The sequence below is a fragment of the Vitis riparia genome, chromosome 18 (assembly GCF_004353265.1).
Source record: "Vitis riparia cultivar Riparia Gloire de Montpellier isolate 1030 chromosome 18, EGFV_Vit.rip_1.0, whole genome shotgun sequence".
NCBI classification, from domain to species: domain Eukaryota; kingdom Viridiplantae; phylum Streptophyta; class Magnoliopsida; order Vitales; family Vitaceae; genus Vitis; species Vitis riparia.
Genome location: NC_048448.1, coordinates 30,260,029 through 30,275,290, shown reverse-complemented (window position 1 = coordinate 30,275,290; position 15,262 = coordinate 30,260,029). Strand labels below are relative to the sequence as shown.

The following is a 15,262-nucleotide window of genomic DNA, read 5'->3' as shown; positions in this document are numbered from 1 at the left end:
AAACCATCGGTTCGGATGATTAAAAACCAGTCTAACATAGTGTGGACCTGCATGCTTCACGTGCGTTCCCACTCAATTGGCGAGACTCGCTTTTTATTTGGTGAAAAATTAATTTTGGAAAAGTCGGAGTCGCCACTTATTTTATTTTTATTTTAAAGGGAAAATAAAACAAAAAAGAAAACCCTAAAGAAGTGACTCCATAGTTTTTGAAAAAGGTGTCTTTAAAAAACCCGAGTCTAGGTCCGAGGATCGGGTTACTTATTGGGAAGGTACCTCTAAAAGGTAGCACCTCTCTAAGCCCTATAGAGGTCTCTACTGACTAAGTTGAGGGAATTGGGGCAATTAATTGGTTGATTGAGGGTACTTAGGTAGACTAAGGTGATTTCAAAAATAGCATGTTAAACAAGAAAACCAATCGCAAATCATAAAGAAGATTTAAGGTGCGTACTTAGGCTGCTTCTTAAGCGCTATCACAAGACATCAAAGTTAGTTCAAATAATATATCATCCAGCATGCGCTTTATTAGAAATAATCGAATAATGAAGTATATATATCAAGACACCTAAGCACTATCAAACATAAGCGCAATTCACAATGACAAGCCTATTCACAGAATTTAGAAGGTGGGTGTTAGAGGGCGTACCTGAATAGCATAGATAACTTGTAATGTGCTTCCACAAGACATGAAGGGTTAGATAATAAATAATAAAATAAAGAAATCCTGACATGCTTGTTATCTAATTAGCATAACAACAAGGATCAAAGTATACGAAATCATCAATTATCACATACATCTTGTATATAATTCCTAAAAAAAAAAATATAAATATGAATACATCAAATAGCAAAGATGGCAACAAAGATGATTTTTGAAATTTTTCCTTATGTAGGGGTTCCACCAATTCCCCAATTGATATACACAAATCTAGCCTAGAATTATCCCATTTATTTGGGACCACAAGCTTGGATTCGTATTCCTTTCAAAACTAGAATTTTTATTGAAAACTCAGAAAGATGCTAATCGATCAAAACATGGTTGCATATTTTTTAAGAAAATGAGATTTTGACTCTAAGGACTCTAAATGAGTTTTTGAAATAGTTTTCAAAGGGATATTTTTGAGAAAAAGGTTTGTTTTTAAAAGGAAAGAAATAATTTACAAATGCCAATACTCAAGGATGAAACATAGGCAACCCAAAGGAAAACAAAATCACAAAATAAAATTTTGGACAACTAAGCCGATTAAAATGGTGAGAATAAGGCCAACCTTCATGGATTTCCAATGGCCTTCAAAGAAAAGGATTTGACCAACAAACACTAAGGCAACAAACTAATGACTTCCAAATAAAACAAGCTAACAAAAATATTATCCAAGACTAACATCTAGATTTCAAGAAGCGCATGAATTAAGATAAAAACCAATCAAGGATTAAAACCAACAAACTTAACATATGGAGATAATAGCATGGGATCAATTAAAGTAAATTAACACTCTAACAAAATGTAATAAATCAAAAACCAAATTTTAGCAAACTTGAAAATATGAAAACAATCACATGTAATTAACTAGATTGATTAGCTAAAATTCCAGAAAACTCATACTAAATATTAATAGATCAAAGCCAAAATTAACATACTTAAAACATGAAAATAATAACATGTGATTAACTAAATTAATTGACCAAAACTCTAAAACACTCAAACTAAAATATTAATGGATCAAAATTAAGATTACCATACTTAAAACAAGAAAATAATAACATGTGATTAAATAAATTAATTAACTAAAATTATAAACCAACTACAAAATTGAATATAAAGGGATTAAAATCAAAATTAACGAAATCGGAAGCACACAAACACATTCAAACTAAACTAAAAAAATAAATTAATACTAAATTAAATTGGAACTAAAAAGATCAACTTCATCCAATAAGATTGACTAAACTGTCGAATTAAAATTACAAACACATTTAAACTAAAACAAATAAATAAATAAGTAAATTAAAACTAAACTAAATCTAGACTAAAAAGATGAAATTTATCTAAGAGGTTTAATCAAACAATAAAATTAAAATCACAAAAACATTCACATCATGGAATAAATTAAGACTAATCTAAATTGAAATTAAACTTTATCTAATAAGATTGATAAAACTAATAAATTGAAACTAATAGATAGATTAAAACCAAACTAATTTGGGGTTTAAAAAAAATATAAACTTTATCACAAAGAATTAATTAAACTATTGAATTAAAATCACAAACACGTTTAAACTAACAAATAGATTAAAAATAAACTAGCATGGAACTAAAAACATAAGCTTTATGATTATTTAAACTAATGAACCAAAATCACAAAAAGCATCTAATCTAAGAGATAAATAAAAATTGTGCAAAATGAGATTAAAAAAATTTATCACAAAGAATCAAATTAACCAATTAACTAAAAATCTAAGCTAAAAAAATGCTTATTGAAAACTAACCTATGCTATGCAGAGGGCTTTCTCATGCGTGTCCGTCCTTCCTTTTGATCTGTGGAGAACAAATCCTCTCTTGATGCGTCAAAGTGGCCACCCAATCCGTTGTTCGAAGTCCTCTACTGCTCTCCAAAAATTGTGTGTCCTCCTCTTTCAAGTCGCCATGTGTTTGGTGTGTAGAGATTCTTATGACAACATGTTGGTTGTCACCCTCCCCTACGTGATTGTCTCCTTTTTATACCAGAGGGCCTCATAATTGGCATGGCACCTGAGCCTCTATATTAAGGCTGCAAGGCTATTATTCGCAAGTCGTGAGCCAGTGTGGGTAAATTTTATCACCTTATGCCACTTAAGTAGTGAGGGCATCTCCCCTCTGTAGTAACTAGCCTTTGACCAGGAAAACTGGGGCCTTTTAGATAGGCTTAATTGCTGCATATTTCGATGGCAAAGATGGAACCATCTTAATATCATCATTTAAAACCTCTATGAAATTCTTCCAGTAAAAAAGATCTTTAAAATCACTCGGGTCTGTCCAAAAGGACTCATGATCAAGAGAAAGAAGAACAAGAGTGGCATTCATAATCTTGGCAACAACAACCATATCACATATTCTTGTTCTCATTTGATTCAATCCACCATTGGCGTGAACTAGCATGTAACCATTGGTCTTTGAATCAATCCGTATCCTATTCCTTGGTCTAGTAATACACTTGTGATAGTTATCACTGTTTGGTTTCATCCAAATTTCAGGAATTGGGATCTTTTCCAATACTCGATGGGGTTTGACAGCATTCGAAGCCTCAACCTCCGCCACAACTTTTTGCACCATTGCCCAATCCTCCTTGAATGTCTATATAATCAAAAGCCCATTATCTCTCTTCTCATTCACCTTCACATGTGCCTCCGACCCATGTGCCTCTCCGATCTCAGCCACTGCACTGCCGTCACCACCCATGAACACCCATTCTCAATCTTGAGCAACCACGTCTCCGGTGTGAAGAAGAATATCCTACTGCGAAGCAGCCAATAATGGATTGACGGGTGGTGGCAATGGCGGTGGTGAAGAGAATTCTCATGGAATAACTCTGATACATGGAGCATAGACAATGGTGTCTGTTCTGCAGTCTTTAGAACAACAGTGTTCCCACATGCTGATGCAGGCTCGACCTTCCAAGCGTACATGAGAAGTGGGAAATTCCAAGGAATGATCTGCTCCGCAACACCAATTGGCTCATGCAATGCTTGTACAAGGTGCAGTCCGTCAGCAGGAATTGTGAGACCATGAATTTTATCTGCCCAACCAGCATAGTATTGAAACAGACGCACAACATTGGCATTTCAATTTTGGCAGCCTGTTCATATGGGTTCCCATTATTCCAAGTCTCAAGTGCTGCAATTTGATCATTGTGGTCTTCAAGCAAATCGACAAAATGCTACATTAACCGAGATCTCTCATAAGCAGTCATCCTTGGCCATAGTCCCTCATCAAATGCCTTGTGAGCAGCCAAGGCGGCTTGGTCAATGTCTTCTGCATCATCTTCAGCAATGTCAGCGATCTCATGGCCTATCCTTTCCTATATTGCGTGTTCTACTTCATATGCATATTTTGGCAGTATTCGTAATATGATATGATAAAGATTTGAATATATGAGTGTTTTCTCGACAAATAGGCCACTGACCATATGGTTTGCACCAGATTTTGCATGAAAAAAAATCCATTCGACCATCAACCCCACAGTGAGCCATTTTCTTAATTTTTTTTCTATGGCATTCGGTGATTGTTTTCAACTTGAAAATATCGATTCTGGTTCTATCCTTACCAAAAAAGGTGAAAATCCTTACAATCTTGTAGTCATCACTATCAAGATCATAGAAAAAGCTATACATACAGTTCTGGTAACCAACAAAACTAGGGCATGGAATATGGTTGCATTGTCTGGTAGATGGGTTCCAAAGGATGAGTTTTTTAGGGGGCTTGAGGGAATAAAACCCATAAAAGAAATCAACTACACACAACAACCCATTCTTGATCAATGATAGAGCGAATCAGATTGATCCACGCAAACCCCAAGGTAAACTAAATTGCAGTCAACCCAAACACGAAAGAAACCACATTCTTGAAAACTGGAACAGTTCCAATTCGCAACAGGGATTCAAGTATTCATAAGATGACGTCGAAAAATTCCCAGATTGGCTTCAAATAAGCTTGAGTGATTGAAATCATGAACCCATGATCGATCCACCAAATTCATCGACCTCATCTTATCGTCTTTTATCAGAGAAAAAATCCGACAACACCCGCCGCTTACACAAGATGATCACACACAGACCCCTCTAATGGTGGAATCGCCCCTCAAACTAGACTTCACTTGAGGGGACAGAGAGTAAAAAAGCGGGTGGAAGTTGGCAATTGGATTGACCGGCTGTAGACCCTCAATTTTGTCCCTTTAGCATATGTCTTTAAAATTCGTTTTCAATGCTCCACAATAGTTCCTTGGTGGCCCATGGCTACTCATACCACTTACCTTTTTTTGAGTCACCTTGGAGATTTTGGTTGAGGGATTATTTGATCCCTTATTGTGACCCTTGGCAGCCCTAACTTAGACTTAGGCTTTTCTTGTTTTTTTTTAGGATAGCTTTTAGACACACTTGGCCCATTAGGCACCACCCTAGGCCCACTTAGTCTCATCATAGGCCGTTTAGGCACACTTGGCCCATTTGGACATTTTTAGCGTGACTTGTATGACTTGCATGGTTACATGGCTTTTGGGCTTGGCTTTTGTTTATTGGTTTATTTTTATTTTTATTTTATTTTATTTTTTAGTTTTAGTTTTATGATTATCATTCACTTTTTATTGGTTATCTTCCTCTTTATATTATTTTCCTTAACTTATTTATTTATTTATTATTTATTTTCGTTTATTTATTTATTTATTTTTACCGTTTCCTAATTTATTTACTTGCTTATCCGTTCATTCAATTATTTAACTTCAAAATTTTCATGTTTTTGCAAGGAAACTTACTATTGGAGTTTAAGGAAGGTGGGACTCTCCTTGGAAGGTTTTGGAGGGGAATTTGAATTGGAAGATTTAAAAAAAAAAAGAAAAAGGAAAAAGGAAGAAGAGAAGAAAGGAGATAGGAGAATTTCCCTTTTTAGAAACAGATTTAGGCCTTTAGGGGGTGATATATATATGTGAGAAAAGGAAAAGAGAAAAGGGACGTATTGGAGGATTGGAGAAAAAAGGAGAAGAATAGAGGGAACGGAGAAGAGCAATTGCAACCAAGGCTATTCAGGTATGTTTTTCGTTACTCTCGGAATTTTTACCCATGTTCGATTTTCCGGCGTGATCGTTTCTGAATATTCATTGTATTGTTGATTTGGTGTGGACGGAAAGGGCCACGATTTGTTTTGTTGAGATTGGTTGCTTGCTTGTTTGCCTCGTTCTGATTTTAGGTGTCATTGATGTCTTCAAAAGTATATGACTCTATGCCTGAATGTGATCATGTTTTGTCATTTTTTTTGTTTAAATCCTATTCTGCTTTATTCCCACTGTTATCAACCCATGGATTAAGATTTGAAGTGGGGAGGTTATTTATGTTTACTAATCAATGCCTCCTATTTCCTTCCTCTCCCGAGTTTTGCTGTGTTTTATTTTATTTGTTCTATGTTCCTCTTCCCGTATGGCACTCGAATCCTTGCCTTTGTATTTGGGTTACATTGAAGGCTGTCCAGAAGAACCGGTATGAGAGGTGAGCTTAATGGAGCCAGGTCTTCCGGCGAATTTGGAAGTGATAGCAAACATGGCGGAGGAGTTTTGCACCTGTTTATCACAGAATCGAGAGGACCTCTGCTTACTATTTCTGGGAGAATCAGGGGTTAAATTTGAGAAGAAGACATAGGAGGACGATTGGACGGGAGAATCAGCGACGAGCAATGTGTCTAGCTTCGTATTCTCTGCATGAAAGTCTCAATTCGTCTGTATATGGTGCTGTTCTGAAATATGGGTTCAAGCAGGAAGTGATTTAGTTTTCATATGGAAAGATTGGATGGCTTGGCTGCTTGCTACTGGATGTTTTTTTTCTTCAATTCGTGAGCAAGGTTTGGCGTGTCAAATTATAACAGTCAGTGCATATGTTGAGGTGGGAAGCTTTACTTTTGTTCAGGAGCTGTTTGATAAAATACCCCACAAGTTACAGCATATAACTCGAATGTACTAAAGTCCTCTGCCTGCGAATTTTTGTCAGTTTTATCTGGGAACTTCTTGAAATCTGCACAGAATGGTGATAATTTGTGCATTACAGAATTTTGTGACGTGCAATAGAATTATTAATCGAGCTGTGAATGTGACCCCTGATGATTGACTATCACATGGACTAGCCCAGCAGTTTGTTTCCTTTGATAACTTGATCCAGCTGGCTGAGACTGAAATACAAACTCCATCTTCCCAAGGAGTCTTTGAAGGTTTATTGCTTTGTCCTAGATTATGGAGAAGAGGATATTGAGTGAGGACGCTGCCATAGTTGGGATTGAGATTGGTTTTCATTACAATCCATCCCATGAAATGAATGCTCTGATACAGGCTGCAAATTGAGAAGACCAATTTCCGATGTTGATTTTGAAGATGGATAGAGAAAGGAACCAATTTCTTTAAGGAATATTTGCTGTGTCTCTCGGGTTCGAAGGTAGTGATTTATGTTGCACATCAAGTAGAGTTCTTATCTTTGCTGATTCCATACTGGTCATAAAAGATGTAGTCTTTTGTTCAGAGTAAGAACCCATGTTATCCTTTGCTTCAGAATTACTAGATCATGTGGGCTTTCAAGAGAACGAAATTGCGCCAATATCGAAAATTCCAGCTGCTACTTTGTGCCTCGGAAATTAGCTTGCAAGGTGGTGATCATCATAGCTGTGTCAACCATGCTAAAAATGCTTATTAGCATAAATACTGAGGACATCCCACCAAACTGCTTTGATCAATTCAATGTAGAAATGAATGAGAAACATAATGTGAATTTTCTGTAGCTTGATGGTCTAGTGCAGGGAAGAAAGTTGTTTCTTGCCAGTTTGTAGCTTATCAAACGAATCCTTCTCAAGTACTTTTGACCGTTTCCTCCTAAGACCGAGGTTCCAGATGTGCCCTGTTTGCGAAGTTACTTCTCAAGCATTCAGTCTCGTATGGATTTAAAGGAGAAATAATTGTCGTATTCTTGGTATGCATTTTATCGTGTTTCTGAAATAGACTTTTCCTGAAAAAGGAGTGACGCTAGTCTTTGATATGAAGCTCCATCGCTTGGAACGAGTTGCTCGCTGAACTGGTTCACCAATAATGTCCCCTGGAACTTTAATGAGCCAAAAGCTGAAACATTGTGATTCCTTTCATTTCGAAAAATTTGTGGAGGAATATGCTAGTGTGGATGAAGGTGGAAAAAAAAGCCAAGTAAGACCTTGATGTTCATTGAGGGCAAAGTTTTTAAAGGCGAAAGCGTAAGGCGAGGCGTTTTTGTGTTTGTGAGGCGAGGCGTAAGCCTCGAGGCGTTGAGGCGTAAGCTTTTTGAGCCTCACATTATATAATTAATTAATATTTTAAAATATATAAAATATAAAATAATTAATTAATCTATTCACCCCTCCCGTACATCTTTGATTGCAAAATTTACATCTTAAATATTGCTCCCCAGAAACTTCAATCACATACTTCCACACAAAATCTTTTCTTGAATTTTTCGGAGGAACTCATTCTAAAAAAATCAACAATAATAATATTCAAATTTCCATATAACAATATAATTGACTAAAAAATAATAACAAAGCATAATTGAAAGGAATTTAAAAATGAAATACAAAATTTAATTGGTTTAAATTAAAAAAAAACCAATTTTTTTTTAAAGGAATTTAAAAATTATACACATAAATTTTAATTAGAATTTAATAATGAAATAAAGAAAATTGAGGTGAAAATTAAATTTAAACCAGAAATAAAAAATTCAAAATTAACAAACTAGAAATAAAAAATTCAAAATTAACAAATAATTATCTTTAAAAAAAAAAAAAGGAGAAAAGCCTACTGTGAGAGAGAGAAAAATGTGGACTGCCGGATAAAAAATTCAAAATTAACAAATAATTATCTTAAAAAATAAAAAAATAAATAAATAAATAAAAAATAAAAGGAGAAAAGCCTACTGTGAGAGAGAGAAAAATGTGGACTGCCGGAGAAGTGTGGACTGCCCGAAGAGAGAGAGAGAGAGGGTTTAAATTTTAAATAGGTATACATTAAATATCTACATAACTGATTTGATAAAATAAAATAAAATAAAAAAATTTTGGATGAAGAGCCGACGAAGCCCGTGTGGACTGCGGAGAGGGAAACGAAGAGGGAGAAACCATGGAAGAGGGAGTTCGCAACATACCTGGAGATGAACGAGAGGGATCGCCGCCGGAGAAGACGCACTGCGATTGGTCGCCATCGAGGGTGAGTACTCCGTCGCCGCTTGAGTCGTTGGAGGTAGGGTTTCGTTTTGGGTTTGTTTTCAGTCGAGAGTCGGGTTTTAGGGATTACTTAGGGTTTTTTTTTAAATCTCTGTTCATTGCCACATCAGATCCGACGAAGCGTACGCCTTCTTCTTGGAGCGTGAAAGGCGCGATCAAAGCGCGCCTCAATCACGCCTCACCGGAAAAGCGTACGCCTTTCAGGCGTCTCGTTTTATTTTTAACGCCTCAGGGCGTTTTCGCCACGCCTCGCCTCAGGGCGCGCCTCAAGGCGCGCCTCACAAACGCCTTTAAAAACTTTGATTGAGGGCTGTCCTACACGGCAAGGTTGTACGATTTTACTGAAAGGAACTCACAGTGAGGAATTGAAGAGGATTAAATGTGTTACGCAGTGTGCAGTTGTTATGGCATATCATTTAATTTTAGAGACTTCTTTCCTAGTTGATCAAAAAAACAATGTTCTCTACTATTCCTTTTGATGGGTTAGCAAATCTAGCGCCAACTAATCCACAATTCCCTGTTGTTGGCTCTGGTAATTCAAGTGCCTCTTGTCTTGAGGAGCCTATTGCCAAAGATGATGCATTATGCTTGAGTGATGTTCCTGTTTCAAGTGGATTCCTTGAAGGAGCGTCCACCCTAGATTTGGAATTAGAAGGTGATTCTTCATTATCTTATGAGCCATATAACCCAGTTGTTCTTTCGGGGTTATCGTCTCTTTCAGCCTCCATAAAGAAAGTTATAGGGGACAATTTCCCTATTGTATCCTCAACTCCTTATCACTCGCTATCTTCATATTTTGGCTTAAATGGAAAGGAACATCACAATAAGATCATGACGTCAGTTCCAGTTTTGAAATCTCCAGAGGCATTTGAAAATTATGATATGGAAGCAAAAAGTGGTTCTGATGAAGAGAAGTCACATGATAGCGAAAGACCACTGTCACCCTTGGCTTGTTCTGATGTTCCTTTGGATGACGCAAAATCTGGTGGCAAAAATGAAGACCAAATGCAAAGTAAGGATGACATTAGCACAGTTTTGGACTCCCAGAGCATTTTGGTTCTGATGTCTAGTCGGAATGCATCAAAAGGGCGGATTTGTGAGCAAAGCCATTTTTCTCATATCAAGTTCTACAGGAACTTTGATGTTCCCCTTGGGAAATTTTTCCAAGATAATTTACTCAATCAGAAGCATCAATGCCCACATGTGGTGAACTGCCGGAAGCTCATTTTTACTACTATGCACATTGCAATAAGCAGCTTACCATACAAGTTAAACAACTTCCCACCAAGTCATGTTTGCCTAGGGAAGCAGAAGGTAAACTTTGGATGTGGAGTCGCTGTGGTAAATGTAAACCTGAGAATGGAATCACACAATGTACAAAAAGAGTGTTGATATCCACTGCTGCTCGTGGCTTGTCTTTCGGAAAGTTTTTTTGAAGCTCAGTTTTTCACACCTGTCTTCACCCAGTAGGGTATCAAGCTGTGGGCATTGTTTTCACAAGGACTTCCTCTACTTTTTTTGGGTTAGGTCCCATGGTTGCAGTGCTCAGATATTCTCCCGTCTCAACTTATGCTGTAGTTGTACCTCCTCATAAGCTGGAATTCAGTAATTCAATTAGACAAGAATCTCTCAAGAAGGAAATGGAGAATGTCTACATGAAAGCAATATCACTATTCACAGAGGTTGTTAATGCTTTGAAGAAGATAGCATCTCGGTTTGCAGGCTCCACTCTGAATCTTGTTGGTTCATTGAAAGATTTTTCTGATGTTGAAGAGATGTTAAGCCAGGAGAGATATGAATTTGAGGCTATCGCGGTCGGACCTCATTCAGAATAGACTATTTTGCGGGAGTTTTGTTGGTATCAGATGAGTAATATGTGTCATGTTTGTGGTGCAAAGTTGACTAATTCGAGGAGGACAAGGATAAACACAAGAATGAGAATTTACTAAAATTAAATGGAGATTCCATTAGTTCTTGTAAATTGTGTGGGCAGAATCACCATCAAGAAGCATTAAAATGGGATGATTTGAGTTCTTATCCTTCACGGATATCAAGTCCACCAATTTCATTGACAAGCAGTGATAGTACTGTCTCAAGCTGCCGTGAATTTTCAGTTGATGTAAATTCATATGGAAGGGTTGATCAAGATGAAAGTACTGCAGAAAGCAGAACTGAGGATGCTAGTTCTAGTCTAAATGGACATTTGCAGAACTCAAACATGGCAACTCAAGCAGATGGAATTGATAGATCCAACACACTAATAGAAAACAGCCTTAAGAATAATGGACACATGGGAAGAGATGTGGAAATCAGCAGAATTAATGATGGTCAAGAAGGAAGAGATACTGGTGTTTTAAAAACTAGTGGATTCTCCAAAGTAGGAATTGATATTTCTTATGATAATGAGAAGGATGCCATAATTTGGGAACCCCCGGAACCAGAGGATGACATGGAGTGTAGCATGGTTAATAGTGATGACGACGATGAGTTTGGTGATGGTACGAAATGGGGAGAGCCAAGTTCCTTGTGTAGCTTTGGAGAAGAAGGCAGCGGGAGCTGCAAGTTTAGGGATGAAAAGCAAAAGGCAATGGAAGAGGTTATAAATGGGAAGTTCAAGACTCTTGTGAATCAACTTCTTAAATCTGTGGGTGTTGTCTCTTCAGAGAAAGATGCTGACAGCTGGGTGGATATAGTTACTTTTTATCATGGGAAGCTGCTTCATTTGTGAAACCTGATGCCATTGAGGGTAAAGCAATGGATCCGGATGGCTATGTGAAGGTGAAATGCATTGCAGCTGGTTCTCGCAACCAAAGTCAAGTAATTAAAGGACTGGTCTTTAAAAAGCATGCTGCTCATAAGCACATGCAGACAAGGTACAAGAACCCTCTACTGTTGTTGATTCAGGGCATGCTTGATCATTCTTCAAGTGGGTTATCATCGTTTAATTCAATGGATCAGGAGAAGGGTAATCTGAATTCTGTTCGTGAGATGATAGATGTGTGTCGCCCGAATGTAGTTTTAGTGAAGAAAACTGTTTCTCGTGATGTGCATGAAACTCAGGATTGCAATGGGGATGGCTCAGAATTTGAACCTGGTCGATCTTGAGGGCCGAGGTCAGACATTATATAATTAGGATAGCAAAGAAGAGTTCTTACCTACAGCGGCCGAAATTTATTAAGTCATCCACTGACATTAAAGAGATCGTTGGCTTGATCTTGGAAAATAAATGTCACCATGAGCAGATTTTGTTCTTTTTTCTTCAGCTGGGAACCAAATACATCTCATCATTGTACAGGAAAGATTGATTACAACCCTTTTTTTTATGAACTCCAATTTCAGAAACCTAGTTGTGGATGTTAATCTGATTCCACTCACGGTGTTCACCCTGAAAACGATTTGGGGAATTCGTTCATGGCATCACGAACAATGTATGTACATATCAGTGTGAAGATTTCAAAGCTGCTGGCAGTTCAAGAGGTATTGGAATTAAGTCAGGATATGCAATGGAAAATTTGTGGTTTTTTCAGATGGAGCTTTTAAATGGTAGGTATATTGGGAACGATATGCAACTGGCAAAGGGACCCAACACTTCTGATGACTGACTGACTGACACGCTGTATGATAATTCATTCGAACCTTTGCAACAATAGTCTGATCAACATCAGCAACCCCTCATTCAGGGCGATGGATATGGGATGAACGCTGCTAATCCTTCGAGATTTGCAACCTCCTATAATACTGTAACACCAGCTGAATCAACGATGAATACGCAGGAATTTGAATCCAATTAGCTTGCAGTAGATATCCAAAGCTAACTCCACTTTGATACTCAGCTAGTCGAATTTGCATAATGCACAACAAGCTGTACATATGAAGCCATCACCGGTCAGTCAATCAGAAAAGAAGCCACTAAGTCGGCAGCACCAGATTTTGATAAAGAAAGACACCTCTGGTCAGCTTCAGCAGACATGTGATCTAAGCAGTCAAAATCAATCCCGGCAGAACCCTTATGAAGACCATCCTAGAGGTGCTTAGTTGCACTCTCTATCATCTAGAACACAGTATGAGTGTTCATCCACGTCTCAAAATTTACGCCACTCGTAAATCAGCAAACACAAACCAGGAACAACATTTTAAAAATCAAAAGAAGCAGCCTTCGTTCTTGCAATATGCCCTTTGTACAACCCGGAAGGAAAATGTCAAGATTGCACTACTGTTCAAAAGTTGTGAAGGCATATGGATAGATGTAATCTGCCACAATGTTCATTCCCCCATTACCTGCATACCAAGTTATCAAACCTCAGAAGACCTGCAGCCTTTATCAAAACACATGAGAACAGAGTGGCCTTCCAAGCCTCTTTTTGCTGAGAATGAGAGCTCTGCAGTACTGGTTCCCGTAATCATTGAATCTCATGTCCCACAGGATGTACAACGCCAAGAAGATCAACATGGTGATGATTAAGTATGTCAATTAAATCTGAGTTTATGGAAGTAGGGGTGGAAGTTCTTGTGAACCATGGACAGAGAACTTCTTAGGTTAGTGAACTAAAGGAGGATAATTTGGATGATATCTGCAACCAGAGTCTATTAGTAAACCTATTATATATGATGAGTTTGCTGGTCTTGCTAAGAAAGAAAATGTGCAACTTGAGAAAGAGAAGTGACGAAACCTTGGCAGTGAGAATTTAATTTGGAATGCAAAAAGCCTGTCAATGCAGAAAATTGGGAATTATGGACCTTCTGTTCAATATTTAACCACTGTTGGGAAAATCCAGTTGAGTTTACAAATCAAGTTGCCTTTTTGATTGAAGCATTTGATAACTAAACACCTTCATGGTGAATTGGCTTCTTCTATCCATAATTCCCAAGCTCTCTCTCTTTCTCTCTCATGTTGAAAGTCTGATTTGAATAGTACTGGAGTCACCTATGCTACCATGCTGGACGTTGGAAACCTTGTGCTCGAGAGCCGCGATTCCACCTATCCATGGCAGAGTTTTAATTATCCAACAGACACAATATTACCCACTCAGATGCTGAATCAAGGCAGCAAACTTGTTGCTTGTTTCTCGGAGGTGAATCACTTGAGTGGAATATCCATGATTATATTGCATACTGACCAGAATCTTATGCTTTACACCATTGATTTCTCAATGGATTCCGCAAATCTATACTTCGAATCGTATAGAACAAGAAAGTTGCTTTGATGCTCCTTCAAAATCTTGTCTAAAAGAATCTTCAAGCGAACCTTTGGTCTCAGAGTTCCCATTGCAGTCAGCTAAAAAGAAATTAGAAAGTCCTAAACCAGCAGTAGATCCATCAGAACCAAGTTCAGTTCAGAGAGGCCTGATCATGGCTTACTGACTTCAGAGGAAGAAATGGTTGAACCTGTTCTTACTTGTACAAACTATTGACGATATAACCTTAAGACACGCTCCTGTATCCCTACAGAGAGAATCGATCCAACCTCTAGACCACTTAGCATTGGAACTCGCTTTAGAAGAAAATGAGTTTTAAAGCACTTGCCAAAATTCAGAAGGGGCACCACACACGTACAACTTGGAGATGTTGCAACAGCCCGTGTATTTATTCGAAAAGCTACATCAATGAATTTTCCCATGCGAGTTAAAAAAGACCAGTTAGTACTACTGAAAGGGCAAAAGATGAAGTTCGCGATGAGCTAGAAAACTCAGATTCTGAACTACAGAAAAATCCAGAAGTGAACTATAAGAAAACTGATGAATCAGATGAACTTCTGAGTGAAGATTTGAAACTTGAGAATGAGTGGCAGCAAGTGAGCACATTGTCACGGACTTAGTCGTTCACTAAGCTCGTGCGGCACTTAGACAAGCCAAGACGCTTGATCTTGCTAAGTCAGCCTTGCTCTCTCAATGCCTAGCTCGCTCGGCTAAGACACTCGCGACTCAAAAGCTTAAGAAGCTTGGTAGGCAAATCTTGAAAGAATGGAAGCTTTCACTAACTCAAGAAAACCTTTACAAGTGCTTGGATGCTCACTTGCTTGGTTAGGAAGTGATTTGGGTGGTGCCTTGGCCAAATGAGGCCCTCACCTATTTATAGGCACCAAGGGAACTCTCTGGAACCTTGGAGGGTTCCTTACAACTCAAGACTATTCTAGAATGTCCTACACCATTCTAGTTACAAGCCTATATACAAGTATGTACAAGAGTCTTCTAGATTTCTCTAGAAAGCCCCGGACTCCTCTCGTGCCTTCCACCATGGTGTAGAATTGTGTGGATTCCTCCAGGCTTCTCTAGAACCTTCCACACTCTTCCCACTTCT

At 38.0% G+C, this 15,262-nt stretch overlaps 1 pseudogene; it reads left to right on the top strand.

The window, feature by feature from the left end:
* The first annotated feature begins 7,899 nt into the window (after positions 1-7,899).
* Positions 7,900-11,828, top strand: LOC117906527 (annotated as a pseudogene).
* Positions 11,829-15,262: the final 3,434 nt, after the last annotated feature.